General features: G+C 47.1%; 1 protein-coding gene across 4 annotated transcripts in view; it reads right to left on the bottom strand.

Moving 5' to 3' along the window:
• HIVEP3 (HIVEP zinc finger 3) overlaps nucleotides 1-26,160 on the bottom strand; it is a 460,559-nt gene that overhangs the window by 209,771 nt on the left and 224,628 nt on the right. For all 4 annotated transcript variants that reach the window (XM_074976609.1, XM_074976612.1, XM_074976610.1 and 1 more), the window contains exon 2: nucleotides 9,859-9,940. The gene's annotated coding sequence lies outside the window, so the exon portion shown is untranslated. The remainder of the gene's footprint in view (nucleotides 1-9,858; nucleotides 9,941-26,160) is intronic.

Here is a 26,160-nt window from a genome sequence, read left to right as displayed (position 1 = left end):
AGACACGGCTTATGAAAATGTTCTTAAAAAATTGTTGTCAGACCAAAACAAAAAAAAACCATACACAACAATAAGAAACAAACAGCAACATATACAGGAAAACAAAATGAAACAATTGAATCAGGTATCACAGCAATGAAGAAGTAGCATTTTATCCGGTTTTAATAACAGGAAATATATACACACACCACATACACGTTGTTGCTAGTCGCTACGCTGCCATGGCATGCTTGCAAGTTGTTCATGGAACACCAGTTTAAGAAACGCTGATCTAGACCGACTCCTTATGGAGTAAAGACTCGATCTGCTTATAAGTAGGGCCCCACCGAATTCACAGCCACGAAAAATGCATCACAAACCATGAAATCTGATATTTGGTGTGTTTTTACCCAGTAGTGTACATATTTCACAGGAGAGACCAGCAGTTCACAAACTGGGGGTCCTGAGCCAAAAGGCAGTTGCCAGAGGGGATCACAAGTTATATGAGGGGGGTCTGGGTCTTGCCACCCTTTCTTCTGTGTTGTGGCTGGAGAATGATAGCTATTGAATGGGCACCCATCTGAAGGTAGCACCAGCACTAACAACGGAGAAGTTGGGGGCAAGACCATACCATTCTGCCCTTTCTACTGCATTGCTGCCTTCAAAGCTGAGTGGCCAGATATTGGAGGTGCTGACTGAGGGCTCAGCTCTGCAGGTAGCAGTGCCTACCTAAGGTTGGTGATACTGTATCACACCCCAACAGCTGCCACTCTCCAGCTGCTCAGATCTGAAGGCAGCATCGCCACAAGCAACAGCACAGAAGGCTAGTAGTACTACACCCTCCCCACCCTACCAATATCCCGGAAATAAGGAAATGTACAATTTTTAAAAGCCTATGACCATGAAGTTGACCAAAATGGACTGTGAATTAGGTAGTGTCCTGCTCATGAGAATGTCATGCAGGGGAATTGTATCAAAAGCTTTACTGAAATTAAGGTGCAACTATGTGAAAAATTAATATAATAAATTTGCATTCCCAAAACCCTTTGTAGGGAGTTTACACCTGTGCCAGTGTGTATTAGCTCCGGAGGTCCCCCTAATGGAGGCCTCAGAGTCCTACCATATCCTACCCCAGAAAAGAGAAGTAGAGATGGGTCCTCCAAGCTGTCTAGAATAGCTGAGTGGGATGGAACCAATTGTAAAGAGGGTTCAGGGAAATAGCTAATTAAAGCTTGTATAAAAGGAGATGCAGGGCCAGAAGGAGTTCCATGCATTGGCAGGGACTGTGAGCAGGAAGAGGTGCTTGTGGCTGGTTGCAGGAGGTGCAAGGGACAAGGCAGGAAGTTACTGGCAAAGGACTGGAGGTAGCTCAGATCCTGCGATATACTTGCAGTAGCTTAGATCCTTGCAAGCAAGGACCACAGCTTCTTTTGCATCTTGTCCAAGGCTGAGATCACCACCCGGAGTTAATCAATACTGATAAAGCAGCAATGCATCATACAAGCTCTTCCTGCCCATTCCCCTTTTGCTTACATTTAATCTCCTCTCCTTGGGATCCAAAGTGTAGTAAAGTTTAATCCCAGCACACCTCAAATTAATTAATTAGCTCTCCTTCCAGGCCGTGTGCCAGTTTCAGCAGTTACACTGTTACTCATAGAAACATTTAGCAACTGGCTGCATTTATTCTACAGGAAGCCTGGCTACAGACCCCAGGAAAAATGAAAAATGTGATAAAACCAAGTCCACTGCAATGAAAGTAAGTTTGGTTTCAAGGATTTTTAATTCTTCCTGCTCTTTAATTTCCTGACCCCCAGAGGTATCTACAGATATAATATCTGGATGTGATCTCAACCTGGCTCTGATGGCTGATGTATTCCAAAGTGTCCCCATAGCAAAAGAGGGCTCACCACTGAGCACACAGGCCAAGGACCTCAAAAGCAAAGCAACAGCCAGGACTGGGAATGCTTAACCTGCAGAGCTCTTCAGATTTTTACATTGATCCCCAGTAGATATTTCTGTCATCTGGACTCACTGCACTAGAAGCAGGGGTTCTAGCTCTCTTCTCTTTGAATAGCACAAAGGAATTTGCAGGACAGGGCAGGAAAACATTATCAGTCAACAAGGTTTTCTCCCCAAGGATTAGTGGACAAGTCTGAGATAAAGTGGGGAATTTTCTTGATGCTTTGTAGTGTTGTGTGCCTCAGTTTCCCCTACATGCTGCATGGGGGATGGTGTTGTTGCACAGGGCCAGGTGTGACCTTGTCTGGCAGCCTGGGCAATGACCTGGACAGGGTGGAATTTAGCAACCCATAACTTGGAGGCCCATTCCATCTTTCAAGCCAGTTGGTTTTGGCCAGTGGACAGCCAATGGGCTGACTTTAGAGAACCATGGTGAACTGGCCAGAGGGTTTTGGCCAATGAACAAAGGATGGAAGACATATGGCCCAGGTGATCTGTTTGCCCAGAAAAGACAAAAGCTGGAGGAGGGGCTGTTGGGAAGCTGGTACAGGGTGGTCAGAGTGAGGAGGTCATGTCTGGACTGGGAAGAAAGAGGGGTTGGGCCCACCTGGCCTGGGACAGACCCAGCTGGAGAGTGTTGAGGCTTTCTAGGCTGGAGGCCCTGAGAACTACCTGTGCTGGGTTCAGACGTTGAATGAACCCTTCTGGTTTTATGCTGGCTGAGAGTCATTGCAGGCTAGATATCGGGGTTGCGTTGCTCCCGTGCTGTGGAGGCTGGGGGGGGGGGGGTCCAGAGCAAGCCGAGAGCCTTAGGGGGATCACAGATTGTGACAGGAATACTAAAGCCTCAGAGACGTGCCGTTCCAGGAGGCAGAAGAGCCCACCAGTGCTTAGCCCACGAGACAGAGCAGGACTCCTGAAGAAGGATGATCTATTAGAAGGGAGTCTTCCCAGGGACCATATGGAGCTGAAAAAGCACAGGCCCCGTGAGTCTGTGATGGTGCTCATAACGAGTAAGATAAGAAAGCCCAAGACCCCAGCACAGGGTTTGGCCCAGTCACATTATCCCTGAGGGTGTTGCCCAGCCGAGTCAAGGGCATTGTGCAAAGGAGCTCCTCCTCCAGTTGTTTCTGAGCATCTCTGCAAGCTGAGCTGGCCCAGTGCTCGTTCAGTCAGGACTAGGCACTAGCCATGACCTGGTAGGTAGAGATACTATTTTCTGATTTCTCCATGACTTAACTTTTGTCACAGAACTGCAGGTTCAAAAGCCTCTGTCTAGACACTCTCTTCCCCCCACAGAAACCCAAGATGATGTTTGTGAAGCACAATGGCTTTGCAGAACAACAGCCTCCAGCTTCCTTCTACACCAGTCTGCCATCAGGAGCTTAAAGAGTTAGCTAGCAATGAGTGTGACCCTATGTTAACACTCAAGTCAATCTGGCCCTTTACTTTCTACTGCTATGGTAGAAGCCTCTGCACCGTTTGTCAGATTCACCTTCAAACTTCTTTTCAAAGGTAAATCCCCAAATTCATGCCACCTTACCTGTGTGTGCTGACTGCCTAAAACCCCTAAGGTGTGTTTCTGCCCCATTGGTGATTTCTGATCTGATGTGTCATCCCAGCAGGCAGTACACTGGTGATGTTACAGCCACCGTGGACTGCTACTGAAGCCCAGAACCAGTCAACAGGGCAAGTCTCCCGTGTAATCTGCAGGCAAGTGCACAGTTTGAAGAAGAGGTTGCTATGTTCTGCCCATTGAAATGGAAAATCATCACGACAAAATATTTGAAAAACTACTTTCTATATTTTCAAATAGGACATAACCAACTTCCTCACATAGGCTGGGGCAGTGCACGCTGGGACATCACAGTGAGGCCTGATCCAGTGATCACAGCAGGGCTGGACTTTAGGGAGATTTTTAAAAAAAATGATTCCTGTTCTGAAAACGGGCTGTAAGAATGGTATTGCGTGGCTGCAGGCCTTCAACTCAGATGTGCTCCGATTGCAAGTGAAAAAGGAAAAGTTCTGTGTTTAAGTCTGCTAGAGCCACTAATTCCCTGGGGACCAGAGAATCAGGCTGAATCTTTCCTTCTTGCACATCATCAACAGTCGTAAAAAAAGGCCAGGGAAACTATGCTCACAGTGACACCTGTGATCCTCATCTCTTTGCTGGGTTAGCACAGATTTGATGGATTCAAACTTGAAGCCTTCTGTTGCTACACGAGGGAAGAGATGCTCCAGCTCCTGCCCCGAGAACTGAGTTGGCTCTGCAAGGCTAACAGGAGGGAAGCATCCAAAATGTATTTTCTCCCGAGAGTGAGAAGCCGTAGGGGGCAGCCCTGCTGAGTAAGGTGGAAGCACACTTCCAGACAGTGCAGTGCTTGCCACCAACCCTTCGAGCCAGGCTTTCAGTCCATATGTTTGAGCTGCTGTAATTATGTAACTTCCCTTGACAACTTGCTTTCGCAGCCACGTTTATAGGTATATTTCCAGGGTCTAAACCCTCACCACTGGTTCCACGTCAGTAGACACAGTTCATGCCCTCTAAGCGGACTAGTGCTGCTCCTCTGTCCAGGCAGAATCCCACAATCAATTTCCTTAATGACATATGTTTCAGACTTCCTGCAACACTGGAGCAGACAGCGAGGACTCATGAGACAGAGAGGCAGCGCTGGAGCAGATGCTTGCACTACTGCAGATTTACCAGCATTAGGATCTTGGAGAAGGAAGTTAAATTTGCTGCTGAATCTGATGAGTGGGAGGCAGGGGAGGAGCGACTCTTACAGCTTCCCTTGCACATTCTGCCAAGACTTCAGCATCTGCCTGATCACATAATCCTAGACGGGGAAGAGCTATTGGCTGCCATCTGCTTCATCCCCTGCCAAGGCTGGGCTGCTCCTTGCACTACATTTGCTTGCACAATTTCAGCATCTGCCTCTCCTGCTTCCGCCCCGCAGCACTTCCTCATGTGTCAGCTGCTGCTGACTTCTCCACAACTGCACCATCATCCCCACCTGCATCTCTCCTAGCTCTGCTGTGTCATTTACCTCCATCTCAAACAGAAAGAGCCAAGGACTCTGGTGTGGATAGGACACAGGGTCTCTCCTTCATCCCTGCCCTTCTTCCTTAGCCTCTACCTCTCTCTTTTGCTGATGTTCAGCTGTACCTGCTCCCCCAGTCTACCTCCCAGCGCAAGAAGAGGCCACTCCTTTTATCTTCCTTCCCAGGGACAGAGTATGTTACCCAAGAGTGGATTCTGCTGTTATTGTCCAGTCCCCCTTGTCTGTGTCCTAGGTTCTATTGTGTGATATGGTGCTTGTTCCCCAGGCAGCAAGTCAACCCCTGTCCCTTGCCCCCCAAAAACCCAGCAGAGCTGAGAGAATGTCTCCTTTTAGATCCCCGCCCTCTCCTTTTTCAGAGCTGCTTGACTCAAGAGATGATCGGACTGAAGTGCTCCGCTGCCATAGGGATGAGCGGAGTACAAAGGGAATGGCTGGAAACGGATGGGTGGAGCCTCTCTGTGAAATAGGGCATATTCTCTGTTACATTCAGCGGGCTGCTCCACACCAGTATTTCTTAAACTTCGTTCCATGGAACACTGGTGTTCCATGAGCATCTGGCAGGTGTGCCACGAGCATCTGACTCTCTCTTGAAATCTTACTGCTTTCCTATGAGAACTTATTAAATTACCTCATTTTGGTTTTACTGCCATTTGGGAAGAAAACTTTCGTAGGCGTTCCACATTAAAAAAATATTATTGTTTGGCGTTTTGTGGCGTCAAAAGTTTGGAAAAAAATTTTCTATACCATTGTGTGCACGATGAGGGAGTGCGTAACATTCATTGTTATGCCAGAGGCCAGCATGCAGGTCAGGGACTTGGATGAAGTGCAGCTGTTTACAAACACTTGTAAGTTTTTCAGAGCCCTTTGTTTCTTTCCCCAGTTGTCCCATACTCCTTACTCAGCTCCTGGCCTCCCACCAAAAACACAAGCAAGACTGAAGAAAAAGAGGGAGCTGGGGAGGTGGATGGCTAGACAGAGTGTGGCTGAATAGAGCAGCAGAGAAATGCACTATTCTGTTAACTTTCGGAACTGACTTCTGAGTCCAGACCAGACTCAAGGAATACAGCAGTCTTAGCCACTTGTTAAACTAAAGGTCACTGATGCAGGGAGGACAAGCTCCACTGGAACCAGAGGTGTCAGCCGAGGAACTTGCACTAGAGGGGTGCACCTGCTGCTTCCAGGGTGAAAAATCTGCAGGCTTCAATTAACGTTCATTGACGAGACAAGGGGACTTTGTGCTTCAGTCACTAACAGCACTGAGTGAGGCTGCCCTGCTGCTTGGGGAAACAGCAGTCTTGCTCTGACCACAGTCACATTATTTCCAGGCCAGTGTGTCTCTCCAAGAAAGGCTGCTGCTTTCACTTCCTCTTCTGCAGACGCCGCCATAGACAGGCTGCATGTCTTCCTCCCCCAGTGGCATTCTCACTCAGGAACCCAACAGAAAATGCTGCCTTGCTGCCCAGCCAGTGTCATCTCCTCTCAGCAGTGACAGCAGAGTTCTATCCAATAGCCTGACTCCAAGGACTGCTGTAAATTGCCAAGGGACACATAACTTGACAGCTAAAGCCATACATCCCCAGGGGAAGTCCTCAAGAGGGTTTCACATGCAAGGATTCAGTTGATCTCTCTCATATGAGCTAAGTGATTTGAATTCAGCACAAAGACCCACCCTGCAGATCATGCTATCATACAAGGCGCTTGTGGCTTGGCTCTGCACGGCTCTTCCATGTGACAATTGACAAGAGCTTCATAAACATTAATTCCTTTTCACAAACTCTCTGGGAGTCAGACCAGTATTGTCCCTGTTTTACAGATGGGACAACCGAACCTTGAAGCTCACCAATAATTTGCCCGAGGACAATGAATCAGCTCAAGAGCCAAAAAGAGACCTTTGCCGCCCTGAGGCCTTTGCTCTTTCCATTACACCCCACTAGCTTTCCTTTGCTTACAAAAATGCCAGTTTCTCTGCTCAGAGGGGCTACGTCTACATATGCACGCTACATTGAAATAGTCTATTTCGATGAATAACGTCTACAGATCCTCCAGGGCTGGAAACGTCGACGTTCAACTCCGACGTTGGGCAGCACCACATCGAAACAGGTGCTGCGAGGGAACGTCTACACACCAAAGTAGCACACATCGAAATAAGGGTGCCAGGAACAGCTGCAGACAGGGTCACAGGGCGGACTCAACAGCAAGCCGCTCCCTTAAAGGGCCCCTCCCACACACAGCTGCACTAAACAACACAAGATCCACAGAGCCGACAACTGGTTGCAGACCCTGCGCATGCAGCATGGATCCCCAGCTGCAGCAGCAGCAGCAGCCAGAAGACCTGGGCTAAGGGCTGCTGCACATGGTGACCATAGAGCCCCACAGGGGCTGGAGAGAGAGCGTCTCTCAACCCCTCAGCCGATGGCCGCCATGGCGGACCCTGCTATTTCGATGTTGCGGGACGCACATCGTCTAAACGTGCCCTACTTCGACGTTCAACTTCAAAGTAGGGCGCTATTCCCACCCCCTCATGGGGTTAGCGACTTCGACGTCTCGCCGCCTAACGTCGATTTCAACTTCGAAATAGCACCCAACACGTGTAGCCGTGACAGGCGCTATTTCGAAGTTGGCGCCGCTACTTCGAAGTAGCGTGCACGTGTAGACGCGGCCAGGGAGAGAAAAGGGTTGTTTCTGCTCCACAAAGCTGGACTCTCAGCCCCCCTACTGCTCTTAGATCTGGATGCAGGCCGGTGACTTTCAGAACAGTAAAGTTCTCAGAAAAACAATGTAGACAGCACTTTACTACAACTTGGGGCCCAGCGTATGGAATGTGATTGGACTGCTGTGAAGTAAGTTTCCCTCGGACCCTGGTCTCTCCACCACCAACTTCAGAGGCGTGAACCTGGGGCCCAGATCATCACATTGGCATAGCAATGGAGGGGCAGGCAGAAGCTTATCCCAAAGAGGGCTGCTACGTGCCACACAGCCTGCATGGCACTTGTGCCACTGTGGCAGCATGTCACTAGAAGGTGTTGTGGGGTCCGCTCTGCTGGCAGCGCCTTTGTCTCTCCAGCACTGTTCCACCTTCTGGATCACAGAGGAGGAGGAGGAGATGGCAGTCACCAGCAGGGCAGGGGAGGGACCCAACACTGAACCCAGCCACTCAGCACTCTCAGACAGCTTCCACTCCAGGTTTCTGCCCATCAGACACACAGCCAGATTCCCCGCAGCCCCTAGTTTAACCTAGTACCAGGGAAAAACTCAGCTCAGCCCATTTTACCTCCCAGAAATTCCCTCAGCTCCCAGTTTACCTACTGGACAACAAGCTCCTACCTTCACACAGCTCTCAGCTGCTACTCATCACTCCACTTTGTCCAGCACCCACATGGCCCCGGCAATACCCAAACATCAACTCAGATGCCTTCCAGCACTCACCCAACCTGGCCCCAGACATCCAAGCACCATCCCTGACCCAGCCACCATGCCCCTCATCATTCACCCACCCACCAATCCACACAGCCCACCCTCAGCCAGAGAGGAGAAGTTCTGTGACATACTAAGGCCAGTCATTGCTCGGAACAGGGTGTGTTGTCCACAAAATTGGGTTTGAGGTCACATATGCAAATAATTAGTAAATGTACAAACATGCTCATTCTATAACTGCATGCAACATCATATGTAGAGCTACACAAACGTTGGCACTTGTGTCCACCACATGGCTGTGCAGGGGCTGCTCATCATGGAAGGACTTGGAAAAAGGAGAGCCTTCAAAGAGCTGGTGACAAGGCTGTGCCTTCTCATTCTATCCCTGCCCCCACTCACTCCCCCCACCCCCATACACACGTGCACCACCAACTACAGCAGGAGCAGCGAAGGAGAAGCAATTTATGTTATTCTCATGGATGGATGCACAACCCCTCCAGTGCTCCACTGGGAATGAGTGGTCTCCACACTTCCACCTGTGCAGACACATGGGTGCAAAGCGGTCTAGCCCTTTGTTTTGTACAGCATCTATCCAGGAAAGAACGGATGCACTCTGTGTATTCCTGCTTATGTCAGGGCTGCTAACAGTACTACAAGACATTTGGTAAATACCCCTGGAGCTGGTCTCAGAGGGGTAGCTGTGTTAGTTTGTATCCTTGCAAAACAAGCAGTCCTGTAGCACCTTAAAAACTAACAATTTTATTTATTAAGTAATGCGCTTTCATGGGTAAGACACGAAAATTGTCTGGAATTGTGAGCAAGCTGAAGAGCAGAGATTTGTATCAGTAGAAACTGGTACCATAAGTGAAGCTACGTACTGAAAGGTCTCCATGACACATGTAGCTTTGCGGACCTTTGAGCAGAGGAAATGTAAGGTAGCTTGCCTCATTTCCATTGTAAAATTGAACCTTTTCAGGAACTGATACCAAAACTTTCATTCCTACAGGGATCCCAGGCTTGTCTCACAGTTCAAGTATCTCTACTGCAAAAAGATAGATGATGCTACAGTAGTTTTTACTCTAGCCAAGAACGGTATAACAAGTTCCAATAACTGGAAATTAAAGCTAGAATGGAGGCAAAGCTACATCAGATTGTGGCAGACACTGCAAACCCCAATGTAACAAAGTCAAGAATCTTAAATACCCATGTTGTTGTGTTTGGACAGAAGCACTTCTCCTGCACATGGGCTGAGCAGAAGCCCTGCAGTTTGACCCCACATGGCTGCACATCTTGAAGTCTTTGTAAACTCCACTCTCCAGACAGTCCTTCCATGTCATTAGAGCACAGCTGTAGTGACATGTCTCAAAACAGAGCCATCACTATGAACAGCACCATAGACTCGTGTGAGACAACTGGCCATCTAAATGACCTCCAAGTCTCTTACCTCTGGAGATGCAGCTACTGAGTCATTTTCTTGAAGTTGCAGTAATACTCAGGCGTTAACAGTGTGATCTTTGACAGGAACCCTAAAGGGAAGAAACAAGAGACAAGTCAAGATATAGCTACTTAGACTTCCTCTGGATCAGAGGACACGTTTGTGACCACACTCCAACAACTACTCTTTCACCGCATCCACCCCAGACACATCAGTCACTCTCACTTACGGTCGCCTTCCCGTACTTTTCCTTGTCAGCATGACATAGACTTTTTCTTCCTCTGCTCTGCACTTTCCACGCTCCCTTAACTCACCTGGCTCCATTTTTCACTCCATTTTTTTCATGGGATTTTCCTTCCCCTACCCCATTCCCAGCATGCTCTCCATGTGGGACATGGAACTCAGAACATGACAGTTAAACTTGAACTAGGCTAAACATGTGCACCAAGCCCCTCCTTTGTTCTCATCCTTAATGTTCTGGTACTGTAGCGTAAGCCCCAGAGGCACTGAGTCAAGGGAGAGGGAAGTCTCTGCTCTACACTCTTGGCTGAGAGCCAGCTGGCCTTTACTGCATGTGGTAGAGCACGGGGCTTTAGCCCCTATGGTCACAGATCCAATCCCTCCGGCCGACGACCCAGGTCCATCGGCCTTACGAGTGGGGGCTTATCTGGGATGAACTGCTGGAAGGTCTCAGAAGCTTGGGATGCGAGGTGAACATGTAACCCCAGAGGCAGAGACCTGCCAACAGTTCATCCTGAATGAGCCCCCATGTGTAAGGCCGACACACCCAGGTTGTGAACAGGAGAGAATGAGCCTGCGACCGTAGGGGCTATAGCCCTGAGCTCTACCATGTGAGCTAAAGGCCAGCTGGCTCCCAGCCAAGGCTGGAGAGCAGAGACTTCCCTCTCCCCTGTCAGCAGTCTCAGTGCTCTAGGGTTGCAGGGGGATCACTGCTCAATTAATTGGGCTCTGTAGACTCTGAAATAATGCCCATGACACAGTGTCACTGTGTAAATTTACAAGGAACAGCCATTCCCACAAGGACAAGGGCAGGGACTGGGAGGTTGTGGACTATCAAAGGGAGCTCTGACAGATCTCTGAAGCCGGTAGACTTGTTGCAGTGGAACTCTTGCTGCAAATGATACTGCCTGCCTCTCAGAGGCTGACACCGACCTCTGGTTTGAACTCCAGTGATGGGACTGCGCTGCTTGACAGGATGGGCTACTCTGGTGACCTGTAGACTGGCGATACAGGACTGACTGAACCTGAGGCTTGGCTGGACAAGAAGAAATGGGGCTTGTATAAAGCCAGGGGTGGGGAGAGAGTCAGTGGTCACTCTCAGGGTTAAGAAAAAGGAGCAGGAAGAAGCTGTGGGGCAAACAGCAACAAAGATGAGACCGCCTGGACCTTAGCAGCTGACTGTAGAGTCTTGGAAGATACTGGCACACAGCTATGCAAGCGTATCAGCAGTGGGAAGCTAGTGTCAGCGGCTGGCTGTAGGGAAGAAGGGCAGAAGGATGGGACTGGCTTCCAAGGTTCTGTTAGGAGGGAGACTGTGTAAAAGTCCAGGGAAGAGCCAGTCTTCCCAAACAAGAGGAGGGAAGGTCACAGAGCTGTGCTTACAACTCACAGCAGGGAATTCCTCCTCGGCACTCTAAGGGGTCAGACAAAGTGGGCTGACTTTTACTCGTCCACGTGTACTCTGTCAGGAAAATGTACCCACAGATATGGTCTTCAAAGGGCTGTGCAGAGCCATTTAATCCAGACCTAAGGGAAAGACAATATGGTTGCAGGAATAACAGCAGCAAGAGGAAGCCTCTGACAGCTGCCATCGTGCAGTGTCAATAGAAGTGCTGTCAGACAGCCTCTGCAGAAGGGTTATGCTGTTACTGCAAAATAACCCTGCCAGGCAGTGTCACATCAGCTGGCTTTCCTCCCCAGCCCAGAGCACACTGAGTAGAACAGCGTTGGCCCTGCCGTATAAACCCCAACTTCCATCCGTTCTAAGCAATGGCCAGAATCTCCAGCCGGGGGGGCACTGGCAATGGGTGAACAAGCAGCTAGGTAGGACAGCTTGCATGTTGTGCATGGAAATCAGAGAAAACCGAAGGAAGCACAGCAAGGGTCTACAGTGGAAATGAAAGACCAATGTAAGACTCTGAACTCAGACAGCACCTTTTTTCTGAGAGTTTCTCCGCCCTTTATAATCGGTAATTAATTCTCACAGAAGACTTGTGAGGCAGGCAAATGACATTATCCCTCTTTTTACAGATGGGGAACCTGAAGCCGAGTCCCAATGTCACTGTGCCAGAATAAAAACAGACCCCACAATGTTTGAGCCCAGGACCTATGCACCATCTACTGCACTAAGCTTCCTCCCAGACCTTTCCGAGCAAGCACACTGCCCTGGTCCTTTCTTGGGTCAGTGAAACTCATTTTTCTCTTGTGTCTGGGAAGAAAGAATCACAAATCCAACTCTTACTACAACCAGTTAATGACACTGGACTTCTTAAGGGTTCTGCAGATTTCTTCAAGTCATTCTCTCTACTATCTAACCCACTGAAAATAATACGTTTAGTAACTTACTGGCAATTGCAATCAGACCCTTCGTTAATACTCTTTTTCAATTGTATGCCCATACACAAACACAGTACATAAGATGTTTCTTAACATTCTGGTACTATAGGGCTGAATATAAACGTTGGGAGTGTCCATGCTGGCTTAAAATAATAATAATAATCATCATCATCATAAACAAAAGCATTTGTTTGAAGGAAAAGAACTGCACAGAAAGAACAACTTCTAATTTGGAACAAAGAAAAACCTGTTGATTTTTGAGGTTTTCAACTGTCTCTTAAGGAGAAGTCCTGGTGAGTTGCATGGGGATTAAACCAGCAGGGGTCTATATAAATAACTGTAACAATCTATAGGAGTTACTGGAGAATAAGAACCTTTGTATATATATTTTTTGTAAAACTGCCTATGGGATTCTACAATATGGCTATATTACCATTAAATTCAATAGGACATGTCACAAACATTAGAAAAGGTACCGTTTTCTGTTAAATTCCATAAGGCTTCATTATTCCTTTCACTAAAATAAGTCACCTTCTTGAGAATTATTTAGCAGGCAAATTTCTGTAGTGTTCTACACCTATCAACATTCCTGTCCACAATGCTTCTCTCCCTAGAGAACTAGAAGTGTTCCTAAAAGGACAGAAAAAGCTCACTGCAAGCACAGTGTCTCCTGTAAGCAGAGAAAAATATTGAATATAATATATGTGTAATCAAAAACTTACATTTTTCCCACTAGCATAAAAACTGCAGTTTCTGGAAGGCTCAAACCCAATGTTAACCCAGTGCCCTTCATTCCCAAATAAATTCTATTACCTACATTTAATATTTCAGCCCGCTCCATGTTTTGTTTTCCCTTTGAATCTCAGCATCACACTACTAGGAGAGGAGAATTATGTGGGAAAAATTCTACTCTCCCAGTGGATTTAAAGTTTTGTATATGTTCTGCTTATGTGGATCTTATCTTTCTACCTAGGTGATTAAAACCCTACCGTCACCAATGTGTGGGAGAACCTGACATGAATTACAACCCAGCAATAGGCACAGATGTAACAGTGTGCACATGGACCTACAGTTCGGTATGTGTGCAGAGCTTATAATATCAGAAGTGAGATGGCATGTTAAAACCATCCAGTTCTTGAGCAGCAAGGCTAGGTACATTTTCTTGTAACTTTGTGCAGTGGAAAAGTATCTCATGAATAAACTTTCAAAGGTATTAACCATCAATAGAACTTTTGCACAATAACAATAGTACCGTAAGTGATACTTTATAGGAATCCAGCACCTCCCTTCTGATGCTCTGAAAGCAGTTCTACAAACTTTACATCATGTAGTATCACAGTGGCTACGTCTACACGTGAAGCCTACATCGAAATAGCTTATTTCGATGTTGCGACATCGAAATAGGCTATTTCGATGAATAACGTCTACACGTCCTCCAGGGCTGGCAACGTCGATGTTCAACATCGACGTTGCTCAGCCCAACATCGAAATAGGCGCAGCGAGGGAACGTCTACACGTCAAAGTAGCACACATCGAAATAGGGATGCCAGGCACAGCTGCAGACAGGGTCACAGGGCGGACTCAACAGCAAGCCGCTCCCTTAAAGGGCCCCTCCCAGACACAGTTGCACTAAACAACACAAGATACACAGAGCTGACAACTGGTTGCAGACCCTGTGCCTGCAGCATAGATCCCCAGCTGCCGCAGCAGCAGCCAGAAGCCCTGGGCTAAGGGCTGCTGCCCACGGTGACCATGGAGCCCCGCAGGGGCTGGAGAGAGAGCATCTCTCAACCCCACAGCTGATGGCCGCCATGGAGGACCCAGCAATTTCGACGTTGCGGGACGCGGATCGTCTACACGGTCCCTACTTCGACGTTGAACGTCAAAGTAGGGCGCTATTCCTATCTCCTCATGAGGTTAGCGACTTCGACGTCTCGCCGCCTAACGTCGAAGTTGGTGCCGCTACTTCGAAGTAGCATGCACGTGTAGACGCAGCTAGTGCAGCTAGGACATGGGCATTATTTGCCTGGCTGTACAAAGGTCTCCTCTGAGACAACACTGAAAGGGTAAGTGATGTGCCAGAGATTACATACTACATCAGGGCAGAAAAGGAAGAGGACCAAGGATTTGTGACCCTCAGTCCCTTGCTTTAATGTTAAGCATCTGACGTTACTGCCAGCGTAGGAAGGAACAAAATGTAGGCATGCTAGTCCGCATGTGTTGCTGCTCACACGCAGGAGTGCCTCCCATATAGAGCACTAAAGAATGAATGCTCTGCCCATCAGACACCTTATCTCAAGTCTGACTGAATGAAGGCTCTTTCACTGAGTGACACAAACTTCATGACAGGGAACTTCCATGACGGTGTGAAAACTGCAGTTTATTCTCTTTTTAATTACCCTCACTGTCGTTTACACGTATCCCTAGGTGTCTTCACCCCTCTGGGAGACACAACAGGGTTGGAGTCTCCATACACCAAGAACACAGCCCACCATCTGCCTTACCCTGGAAACCACACCTTCCAATAACCTCACCCAGCTCCATTAACGTGAGCAAGGGAATGTGTGTCCTGCCACACATTGATGCGCACTAATGGCTTGCACTTTGTACCTCTCAGCTTTCCAGAAAGAAAACAGCCGCAAATCTGTCAGCTGCCTCTCCACCCCTCTGCTACTGCTGGTGTCACTGTCAGACCTGTTTGCTAGAAACAGCCAGGACACCACTCTAGCAGGGACTGAAAATATTCAATTCAGAAGCATGTTCATCCTCCCAAAGCTTCCTGTCTGAGCCTTATTTTCTTTCTTTCTTTCCCTTTGCTGTCCTCCTCGGCAGCAGAGTCTGGGGAAGAGGACACCAGAGAAAAAGTCAAGTGACCTGGGTTATCTACCCAGCTTTTTCTCTCATTTGTCACTTCCCTTCTCAGTGTCAATTTCTTCATGGGTCCACTGGAGATAATGAAACTGACCATCCTTTGTTGTTATTCTCTATTCTATCTCCTGTATCTTGACATACTTTTCTCCCATTCTTTTTCAGACTATGGGTTTGTCCACTGTGGGATTTTTGCAGAGCGTCAACGAGTTGATTGTCCTAACCACTAGGAACCAGAGTCACTCTTGACTTCTGAAGCTGTTCCACTTTGCATAAATTATTAAATATCCATTGTTCAGAGAATGAGAAGCTGATTCTAGAACACAGGACAGGGCACCAATGCGACATGCCAGATCATGAGTCAAGTTCTTGCTCTGCCTGATTGCCAGATTCCAAGTAAGTGCCCTAACATACCTACGCTACTGATTATTTTTGGGTGGGTTTGGCCGGCTCTCTGAGTTTGACTAGAAATTTTGTCCTGAACCCAAATCACCATGATAAAACTTCCGCCAAAAATGATACATTTTAACAAAAAGCCTGAGTTTTGACAAAACAGTATTTTCTGATAAAGTGTTGTCAAAAATTCTGGACTGCCTCTTAGTAATAAACAACAGTAAAGAGAGTGTTTTGGCTAACCCTAGGCCACACAATGAGTTAGTGGCTGAACTGACACTAGATTCAGCAGATTCTTGTCTCAGTGCAACATTTCTCTTGTAACTGATGCATTTAATTACATGTTTGTGTGCACACATGCAAGCTTTTGCAGCCACAGTTTAGGGAGTACATGGAAATTCTGGCTCAAGAGTAGTGTTTTTCTCCTTTACTTTCTTTACTGCATGAAAAACATTTGGCAGTTGCTGAAGAGAGTGAAGCTAGACGCATATATTACAGCATGCTCCAGAAATAGCTCAAACCAGCTTGCACAATTTTGCAGCTTAAAATGTATGTTTAGCTCAACTCCCTGTTCTTTTCCATGGAGCAGCTCTGCACAAGACAAATCTGTGCCACTGGGGCTGTGGCTTCAGATGAATCATTTCAGGAAGATTTCATGATTTTGAATGCAGGTAAAGTAAGTGCAATAGAGTTTGATTTCCTTTTGATAAGTGCCAAGTTTTGTGCACCTTATGCAAGCCATTTAATGAGCTAATTTGTTCTACTATTACTAGTGAAACCCTTGTACTCTGACTGGAGCATAGGTCATCTATAAATCTCCTCCACTTCCCTCTGTCTTGGGATAAAACTTCTAGCTAGCTCCAGAAGTACCTCATGTGTTGTCCTTCAGTCTCAGGAGATCTTCTTCATGTTTTCCAAGGTCGTCGTCTTTGTGTTTTCCTTGCAGGTTCCACATGAGAGCTTGATGGACAAGCACAATGCACAACGATGGTTATGCAGAATGATGGTTTTCTGAGAGTGTGGCCTGGCCACCCCCACTTTCTTCTTTTGATTTGAATGTCAAGTGATTTTTGTCCTGCTCTGTTCGAAAGTTCCCCATTTGTGACATTTGTGTTCTTGCCATTTGATGTGAAGGATGTACCTCAGGCATCTGCTTATGAATGTCTGTAGCCTGTGATTTGAAGACTTTTTAGTATGCCAGGTCTCACATCCATACAAGAGCACACTCTTCACATTTGTGTTGAAGATCCACAGTTTCATATTTGCAGATACTGTTTGAGAACTCCATATGTGATGGAGCGTCTTGAATGCAGCTGTGGCTTTCCCTGTCCTGGCACTGATATCCTTATCTGTTCTTCCATCTCTGCTCATAATACTCCAAAAGCAGGTGAACTGCTCCACATCTGACAGGTCATCCTCTCACAGTGTGACAATGGTGTTGTTGGACTGGTTGATCCTTGTTGCCTTGGTCTTTCCCATGTTAAAACTCAGTCCAGTCATTTCGGCAGTTTTGTCTAGTGTTATGACCTTTTCTTCCATTCTTTCATGTTGGTGTGAAAGGAGGGTGATATCATCAGCAAAATCTCTACCTCTCTGAAAAGTGTCCACTGAAAGCCTTGTTGATGGCCATCTGTTGTCCAGTTCATTGTGATCAAGGACAGGAAAGGTGACAATAGGCATCCTTGTTGCACTCCTGAGAGTATGCTGAAGAATTCTGTCAAGACATCATTGTGAACAACTTGGCAAGTCGAAGATTCGCACGTTGAATGAATCAGGCTAATAATTGTGGATGGGATGCCATGGGGTTGCAGCAGTTTCCACAAACTCTCCACAAAGTTTCATCAACCTGCAACACTGTATACTGCAATGTAATTGCATATAATCACACACATAAATGTGAAAAAAAATGGATTTAATGCCATGAAAGCAGGTTGGGTCACAGCCCTGATGAATGAAGTCTTCTCTTTAATTGACAGAACATGGGCCCAAACATTGCCCCGACAGCATGCCACTGTTCAGATCAGGGAAAGGGCCTGCCTCTAAGTGCAACAGGGTGACTCAATTGCCAGGCCTTCTCTGCAGACTGCACCAATTAGTGCAAAGTGTGGTGATGCCTTCATACAACATGGTAGCTAGAACTAAGATTCACTGTACTCATCTCATGCCTAACTGATGGGCACAGTTATTAATCCCTGCTGAGCTGCTCTGGGATCACATCAGTGCCCTACAGATGGAAAGCTTCTTAACTATGGCCAAGGCAGCCAGTCCAGTTGAGGTAATGGCACAACTCAGAGCAGAAGCAGCCCTTGTACTCTCCTGAGAGTGGCACAACACACACTTTGCTCATGAGTTGCATGGGTGTTTGTGAAAAAGCCTTTGGAACACTGAGTATTAGGATTCCAAGGTCGATGCCTTGCCCCGTCCCCTCCTGGAGGCCACGCCTCTGCTAACTCCATTTCTGCTCCCTCTGTAGCTTGTTCTCCCCAGCCCCTGTTCACTTTCCCTGAGCTGGGGCAGGAGGTTGGCGAGTGGGAGGAGGTGAGAGCTCCAGTTGGGGAAGTGGGCGCTCTGGCATGGGGATGAGGGGCTTGGGTTTCAGAATGTGAGAGGGGACTCTGGGCTGGAGCAGGGGGTTGCAGTGGAGCACGGGAGGGCTCTGGCTGTGATAGCAGGTTCCAGAGTGGGGCCAGAAATAAGGGGGTGCCAGGCTGAGGCTGAGAAGTTTAGAGCACAGGAGGAAATGCGGGCTCTCGAGGGAGTTTGGGTGCTCAAGGGGGCTCCCAGTGGCTACCAGAAGCAAGTGGCATGTCCAGCTTTACATGGTACATGGGCCTGCTAGTACCATCCCTGCAGCTTCCACTGACTAGAGTTCCTGGCAAATAGGGTCTGCAGAGCTGGTGCTTGGGGCAGGGCAGAGCACAGAGGCTCCCTGGTCACCCCTTTGCCTGGTGCCTGAGGAATATGCTGGCTCCTTTCAGGAGCCCTGTGGCACCACGTAAGGTAGGGAGCCTGCCTTAGCCCTGCTTTCATGTTTAGCAGTGCCACCTGGAGTTGCCAGGGTCCCTGTTCGATTGGACATTTCTACTGAAAAAATCAAACGCCTGGCAACCCTATTCTGCAATGTTGCCAGTACTTTACTCGTAATGAACCAGAGGGGCATAATAGACACTTGCAAGCTGGATGGGGATATGTGGCCTTGCTCGCTACTAAGGATCATGAGCTGCACAGAAATATTAAGAAGCCTGAGCAGAAGAGTTAAAACCAGCACCTGTGGTCACCTGGCACTCATCATTGCACCTTCTTCTAAGCCAAAGGATTTCTCTCTCTCAAATACAGTCACTGAAATATAAGAAAGCATGCCAGGATTGCCCATGACCGACACTTCCTGCAAACACATGATGCTTGGCAGGTCTGCCACTCTCAGTTCTAACACCTCCATCCCCCAGAAACTTGGGAATACGCCCTTTGGAAGGCAGGTGAAATCAGAACCCATCCATCTGCTACAATGGAAGGGAGGGGAACTACAGGAGTATCAGGAGTTCTACCTGCAACAGCAACCACACTGCAGGTACCGTCACCAAAGCCACACTAAGCTTTACAACTACAAGGCAAGCCTTCCTCCTGCTACGATCCCCCTGCACCTCATCCCATCCTCTTTCTACAAAGTGTCAGAAGGTTGTTTTGCCAGGTACAACATTCAATCCTTAAGTACCACCTGCTCTCCTGTGCCATGAGCTGCACGCCGCTGGAGTCTTCATCTGTGTTTTATAATTTATTACCTTCTGGTGAGGTCAGAGGTTCTTTTCTGGTGCTGTGGTTTAACTCTGATATTTTGGCTTTCGGTTTTCAGTAGGAGCACCCAGTCAAAGAGGGACCCTGGCAGCTCCAGGCAGCACGGTTTAACAGGGAGACAGAGAAATCACCCCAAAGGAGGGAAAAACAATCAACAACAACATTGAACATTTCAGCAGCCACACAATATTTACTGCAGTGTCAGGTCAGAGCTGAACGGGTGGATCACTTCAGGCATCAAAACAACAGCAGCAGCACCACTGCCCCTTCTCCCAGTGGGGCTGACAGCACCCCTTGTAGAAGGGCCCCTGACATGCCCAGCACAGTAGATTTGGAACCTTTTGCAGAAGGGATCAAAACCAGCCGTTTGCCTCCCGGTGAGCAGCACCACTCTGCTGCTTCTCAACCTGAGAAACTGACAGCTCCATTTTAAAAAGCACTGGACAGTTGCTATAGCAACAACCATTTCTATATATACACTTGATAAACTCAGAACCAGGTTGTCACTGGCAACGGGAGTCAGAGTTGCACTGGAACTAAACTTTTCTGCTAGCCCAGCATTGTCTGGGCTGTAGGCTGCCAGAAGTGATGGGGATGGAAACCCAGGATACATGCTGATGTCTCACTGCTGTTCAGCCAGGTCCGGGCTCCCTGAAGGCTCCAAAGGAGGGTTATTTTCTTCATCCTGTTTGCATCCTCCTCCCCACAAGCTACCACAGCACCTTGTCCCAGGCAAGTAACTCAAGCCTGTGGCTCCCTCCCAACAGATGGTTGTATGCAAGGTCCAAAAAAACAATCTAAGCCACAGCCTACAAGCTTTCCATCTGCTCTGCTGACTGGCAGACTCTCCAGGGAACACCCTTGGCAGCAGATGGTTAAGGCATAAGCAGGAGACTGAGTTGTTGATCAGCAGGTTTGAGGACAGGTTTGTCGGAAATCATTATGCTGGTCCTAGACAGTCAGGAATGCATGGGACGAGCAGGACTGTACCTGTGAATAGAGGTCAGGCCTGGGTATATGGTTTGGTTCCCAGGCCTGATGACTTGTAGGATTTATTACGCCTAGATTGTGCCACCTCCTCAGAGGCTGCCGTACCAAGCCTCTGTCCATTCCTCTTCCAAGTTCACAGGGGAAGAGGTAGAGCAGAACACTGTTGAAATGCAAGACGGGTAAGATCACAGGAAATCAGATCCTTTAAGTGCCTCTTGCAATAAACACCAAGGCTCCTACACACACACACTCCGAGGTTGTCTCTGTCTCTGTGGCTCCCTCACAAACACAGCCTGTCCTGTTACCCAGGAATAGAATGCCAGAAGCAAGGCAGGGTGATGGTCACTTCCTTCTTCCTTCACACAGACCTGTTTGCCTGAGGTAAAATCTCTCAGGGACATCTCACAGGGTACGGCAACTCCACGCCAAGCACTGTTCAGGGTTGTCACACAAAAGCCAAGATTATCTTGAGCTCAGGACAAGTACTAGAAAAATGTTCCACTAACTGGTCCATAAGAGGGCAGAGCAACCAAATGACCAACGGCTGAAGAGAACGACTGGGGGACAGCTACAAAAGGTAAAGAAGTAGATTTTCGCTAAGCAAAAGTGGGTGAGAGGGACCCCCAGATAACTGAACGGAGTAAGTGCCAGGAGTGCCAGCAATAAGAGAGGTACAACCACATTCAGGGGTAAAATTACAGAGATGGAAATTGAAGATGAATATTAGAAAGCCTTCTGCCAGAGAGATCTTTGATACTGTACCACGGGAAAGTGGTGCAAGGTCCACAAGCCCAGTTAACACTAATCTCCACAAAGCATGAGCAAATGCAGTGTTGGGAACAAATGTGAACTGGCTGTGGAGACACAGAATAGATTTAATCTAATCTGCTTCCCCCATCCCTAATTCCTGTGAGTCTCTGATCTCCCTTTCACCGATTGTCTGTTTGGATACGTAATAATATACATCCCAAATGCCAGCACTTACAAATGTGAGGAAGTGCAGATTCAGATGCCTTTCCCACTAATCACCTTCTATCCCTTTCTCTTTATAACCTCGCTTTCAGTTGTATTGAATGTTTACTACAGTCTGAGCACTATACTTTTGTATGACTGTACATTACAAGCCTGACCCGTGACATAGTATAAAATAGCTTTTTACCCATTGACTTCGGTGGAACTAACTCAGGCTTTCGCCCTATGTTTTTGTTAGACTTTCTTTTGGCTCATTTCTTAGTGAATTTCATGTTGGTGAAAGGTGCTGCACTGAAAGCTCTGGAGACTGGATGAAACTCACCCTTGTGCAGAGTGGCAATAGAAGTCCTATTCATCACACAAGTTTCACGTCAGCTTACAAATAGGATTTAAATGGGACTTAAGAGGTGCATGGGCCCACTGCAAAAGGATGAGTATCACACACCACGACTTGAGCAGCCCTGTGCACAATGCCAACTGCCATGCCTCATTCCTATTTGGTTGAAATTATCCCGATGGCTGGGAGGAAAGCTCACACTGACCATGCTCTACGCTAGGGGTGCACAAGGTAGGGGACGGGCCCCCCTTGGGGGAGGGGAAGCAAGAAATTTCATAAGGGGGTGTGTGCAGCATGATTGGATGCTGGGTCTCAGCTCATCCGTCTCACTCAAATGGTGAGATCTGTTCCTGTTTTTATGTTGGCGTACTCACATTTATATACTGATCAATAAAGTTTTTACATTCTATAAACATGTTTTCTTACACACACTGAAAGGTGAACATAACCAAAATTTCCATTGGTTTGAATGACAGTAGACAGGGACGAAAAGTGGGGCCTGACGTAAAAAGTTTATGCCCCTCAATAAATACCTTGCTTGGTCTGTCTGCTGAGCCTGCCAAAAACGGGCTGCAGCCCATACTGACTGTGGCAGCTTCTGTGGCCATTTCACACGGGCTGTCAAATAATCATTGGATGGAAACAAGTTGTTACTTCCAGCCAGGAATGGTTTGAACTGGTGGCGTAGCTGACAGATTCGACATCTCTTACTCATCCCTAACTCAGCCATTCCTCCTCCCACAAATTCACTATTTTTCTTAAGGTTGAAAGTTAAACATTTTCTTGGCAAAGCATCACTCATGTAATGTGTGTGGTGCAGAACTCATATGTATGTGCGTGAAGTGCTGCATGACAGAAGCTACTTCAATTTCCACATGGAAACACTGCTGTAGTTCACAGCTTCAGAGAAGCTCAGCTGAAGAGACAACTGTCTCAGATGTTGATTTACTGACACGCTGCTTTCTGCTGCTTGGAGGCTGGGCACTGGTGGTTCAGGAGGAAGAGCAGTGGGTAAGAGAGAGAGGACAGGACACTGTGCACACCTCTCATGACTAGCTGTGCACAGTGGTGATTAGTGATGCACAACTGGGCTGTCCAGATTCCTGCTTCTGGCTGGTGTAATGGACATGGGGCAGAAAACAGAGCTAGGTCAGAGAGCACAGCAGCCCTGCTTACAGTTAGACTTACACCATGGTTTATGCCTGGCTATTCTGGGAGGCACTGTGGGTGACAGGAGAAGAGCAAAGATGACAACTTTTATTTTTGCATAAAACCCTACTTTCAAAAGGCTTATTCTTGTCCTCTTAAAAACAGACATTTAGAGACGGTAAATGGGCTCAGCAGCCCACCAGACTACACCCTGGAGCCACTTCAATCCCAGCTGCTGCAGTAAGATGTAACCCAGAATGCACACTTCTCCTTAGGAACCAGCCTGGCCCTGCACATAGACACTGAGTGGCCTTTGAAATCCCTAAAATGCCAGCACACGATAACATTTTTGAATCAACATTTACCAAGCTGTCTTCACAAATGGATAGATGTTGCCAGTTATCAGTTTCCACACTGGACAGTGCAGACTTAACAGCAGTAAAATGGATTAATATGTACCCATAAAATAAGATTTCTCCAGTCTCATCATGTGCTTAGAAAGATCCTTTTAAAATAAAACTGTCATGGAAGGAGACATTTGTTGTCCTGTGGCTTTATTTCTTAGCTCACAGTTCCATGCTGCTATAAGAAATGAAATACCTGAGCATTAAGTATGTGCTCCAGTGCTGCCTTATACAGCAGCAAAGTGATTAATTAAAATTTACAAGAGTAATCCAAACGCCTAAACATGTTTCTTGGCTGTAGCACCTATAACCCCGAGCCAGCAACATCTTAAACTAATGAAAACCTCAAGTCGACCTGTGGGAGCTGTGAAGACTCTTATAAGCTCACTCTGTAACGGGAGAAGAATGAGGAGACACACAAATCTTCATGAAAAATAAAACACATAGTGACTAATGTCTGGGATGTTTGGCTCGCAAAGGGAAGAGCCCTTTCCTAAGTCACGGGCACTGGCCAAAGCCCAGGACTGTTAACCCTCAGGCTGAAATACTGAAAAGCCAGTGCAAGATGGTGAGACAGACAGACAAGAGCACAACCAATTGGCTTGAGCCATGAGATGCTGAGCACTGTGGAGACTGTGCTTGTGCCCAGCTCCCTGCAAAAACAGGTTCTAAGGTTTCCCCAGAGAAACCCTAAAAGAAGCAGATCTCCAAATACGCTTCACTGGGGAAAACGGTGCAGAATCAGAATAATGTCCTGGGAAATTACTCTGGATTTATACTGGGTACCGAGTTCAGATCTGCACCTTCACATTTTTCATATAAAGCACGTTGCACAAAAAAACAAACAAATCAGAGGGTTAAGCAGGCCCCTTTCAGGACCCTCCAGAGCCAGCATTTTTCATAACAGACCTGAAAAAACAATCCCACCACTTTAGAAAAACACCAGATCCCCTTTGCTGAGCCTAGGCAAAGGTGATAGCTTTCCTCCAGCAATGTTGCATTATAATGGGTTAGGTCCCTTAGTGAGAGGTAGGTGCCTAAATCATTTAGGGGGGATTTAGCCTTTACTCTAACATACAAACTTGTAATGATTATCAACAGTGATATTGATTCCAGGTGTCAATGACTATTACGCTACCTGCTTCCCAGTAGGAATAGGAATCTCACCCACGAACAATACAAAACAAAAAGCAGTCAAGTAGCACTTTAAAGACTAGCAAAATAATTATAACTAAATTATTATGAAATTATTTACTATTTTATTGTTATTTATTATTATTATAATATTATTATTACAAAATTATTATAAAATTATAAAATATTATAAAAATAATTAGCAAAAAGGAACAATACAGTTACTCAGGACTCGTGAATTACCTTAGTAAGGAATTTAACAATTGATTTCAGTTCTGCTGAAATTACAGCCCTGTAGCAACATTGAACAATCAGTTGAAAAATAAAAGTCTATCCTAATTAGAGATAAATTGTGCTATGCAGCTTCTCATTACTGCTCCTTCCTTCCTTTGGAAGCCAACATGAGATGATTAATTATGGTTAATTTTGTTAGCATTTATGGAACTATAGTATTAATTCCACAGACATTGTGCCACTCTAAAAGTACATGTAAACTATCATTAAAAATGGATGATAGCATTTTCAGACCTTGACACCTAAAACTAGACACCTAAATTCATATTTGGGCCTTGATTTAACTTCACTGGGAGCTGTGTATGGTCAGCACCATCTGAAAATTTAGCCATTTGAAAATCTAGCCATAAAGATTTAGGAGCTTAACTTTCGATACATGGCTCAAGATTTTTAAAACTGGGTGTCAAAGTTAGGCTCCTCTATCTCCAGGCATACATGGAGGAGGTCTGAATTTCACAAGTGATGAACAGTCACCATCTCCAAATGAAGGGGGGAAATGCAAAGAGGCACACAAATTAAACTTTTTTCCCAACTATGCCAATGTAGACATCCAGGAAGGCTGAAATTCTGTATGGGTGTAGTCCTGGAGTCTAAGAGGAATCCTTTACTGACCCATTGAAAATTCACCAAAATTTCACCAAGTTACAGGCCTCTGCAAATTTGCACATGCTTGTGAGATCTTGCTAAAGGCTTGAGGTTAGAATCTCCAAAGCCAAGCACAGCAAGATGGGAGCAGGCAGCAGGGCAGGGTAGAGCAGGGGAGGCCAGGTGCTTCAGCTCCCACCACTGCAGTGAGTGTGGGGCAGGGGCCAACTCCTGCTGCTACTCCACGCTGCCCTAGGACCTCTCCATAGGATGACTTGGGCAGTTATCGCAGTGCCCCTCTAAGCCTGGGGCAGCCACCTAGAACCATCCTATGGACAGGCCAGCTCTGAGGAGAGTGCTCCATGGATACTTCAAGAGGAGGGGACTCTCTCTTTCTCTCTCTCCTTACAGCAGCTGGAGGGGATAGCATGTCTCCCCACTCTGGCAGCTCCAGGGCTTGGTCACATCAGCCACAGCAAGGTCAGGGATGGGCTGCTCCAAAATCAGAGCTGGGCATCCCTGAATGCCCCAGGATTGGCGCCAGGCTGCCACAGGTTCCTGCTCTGCACGGCCTCCTGGAGCACCTATATGGGGCTAAATAGATAGCTGTATGGCTTCCAGGGAACTTAGGTCATGAGACACAAAGGGTCAGGCTTTCTGAGCTAGAATGAGAGTTGAGGGCAGGACACCAAGTAGACTCCATAGTATGGAAGAGAAGCCTGAGTTGGAGAAGATAAGTTCAGGAGATGGGGCCTGGAATCCTGAAAAGACACTAAGCAAATCTCAAATAACCCTCAGGAGTGCAGAGGAAACTGA

This window comes from Carettochelys insculpta, chromosome 24 (genome assembly GCF_033958435.1).
Source record: "Carettochelys insculpta isolate YL-2023 chromosome 24, ASM3395843v1, whole genome shotgun sequence".
NCBI classification, from domain to species: domain Eukaryota; kingdom Metazoa; phylum Chordata; order Testudines; family Carettochelyidae; genus Carettochelys; species Carettochelys insculpta.
This window is presented reverse-complemented; position numbering and strand designations above follow the sequence as displayed.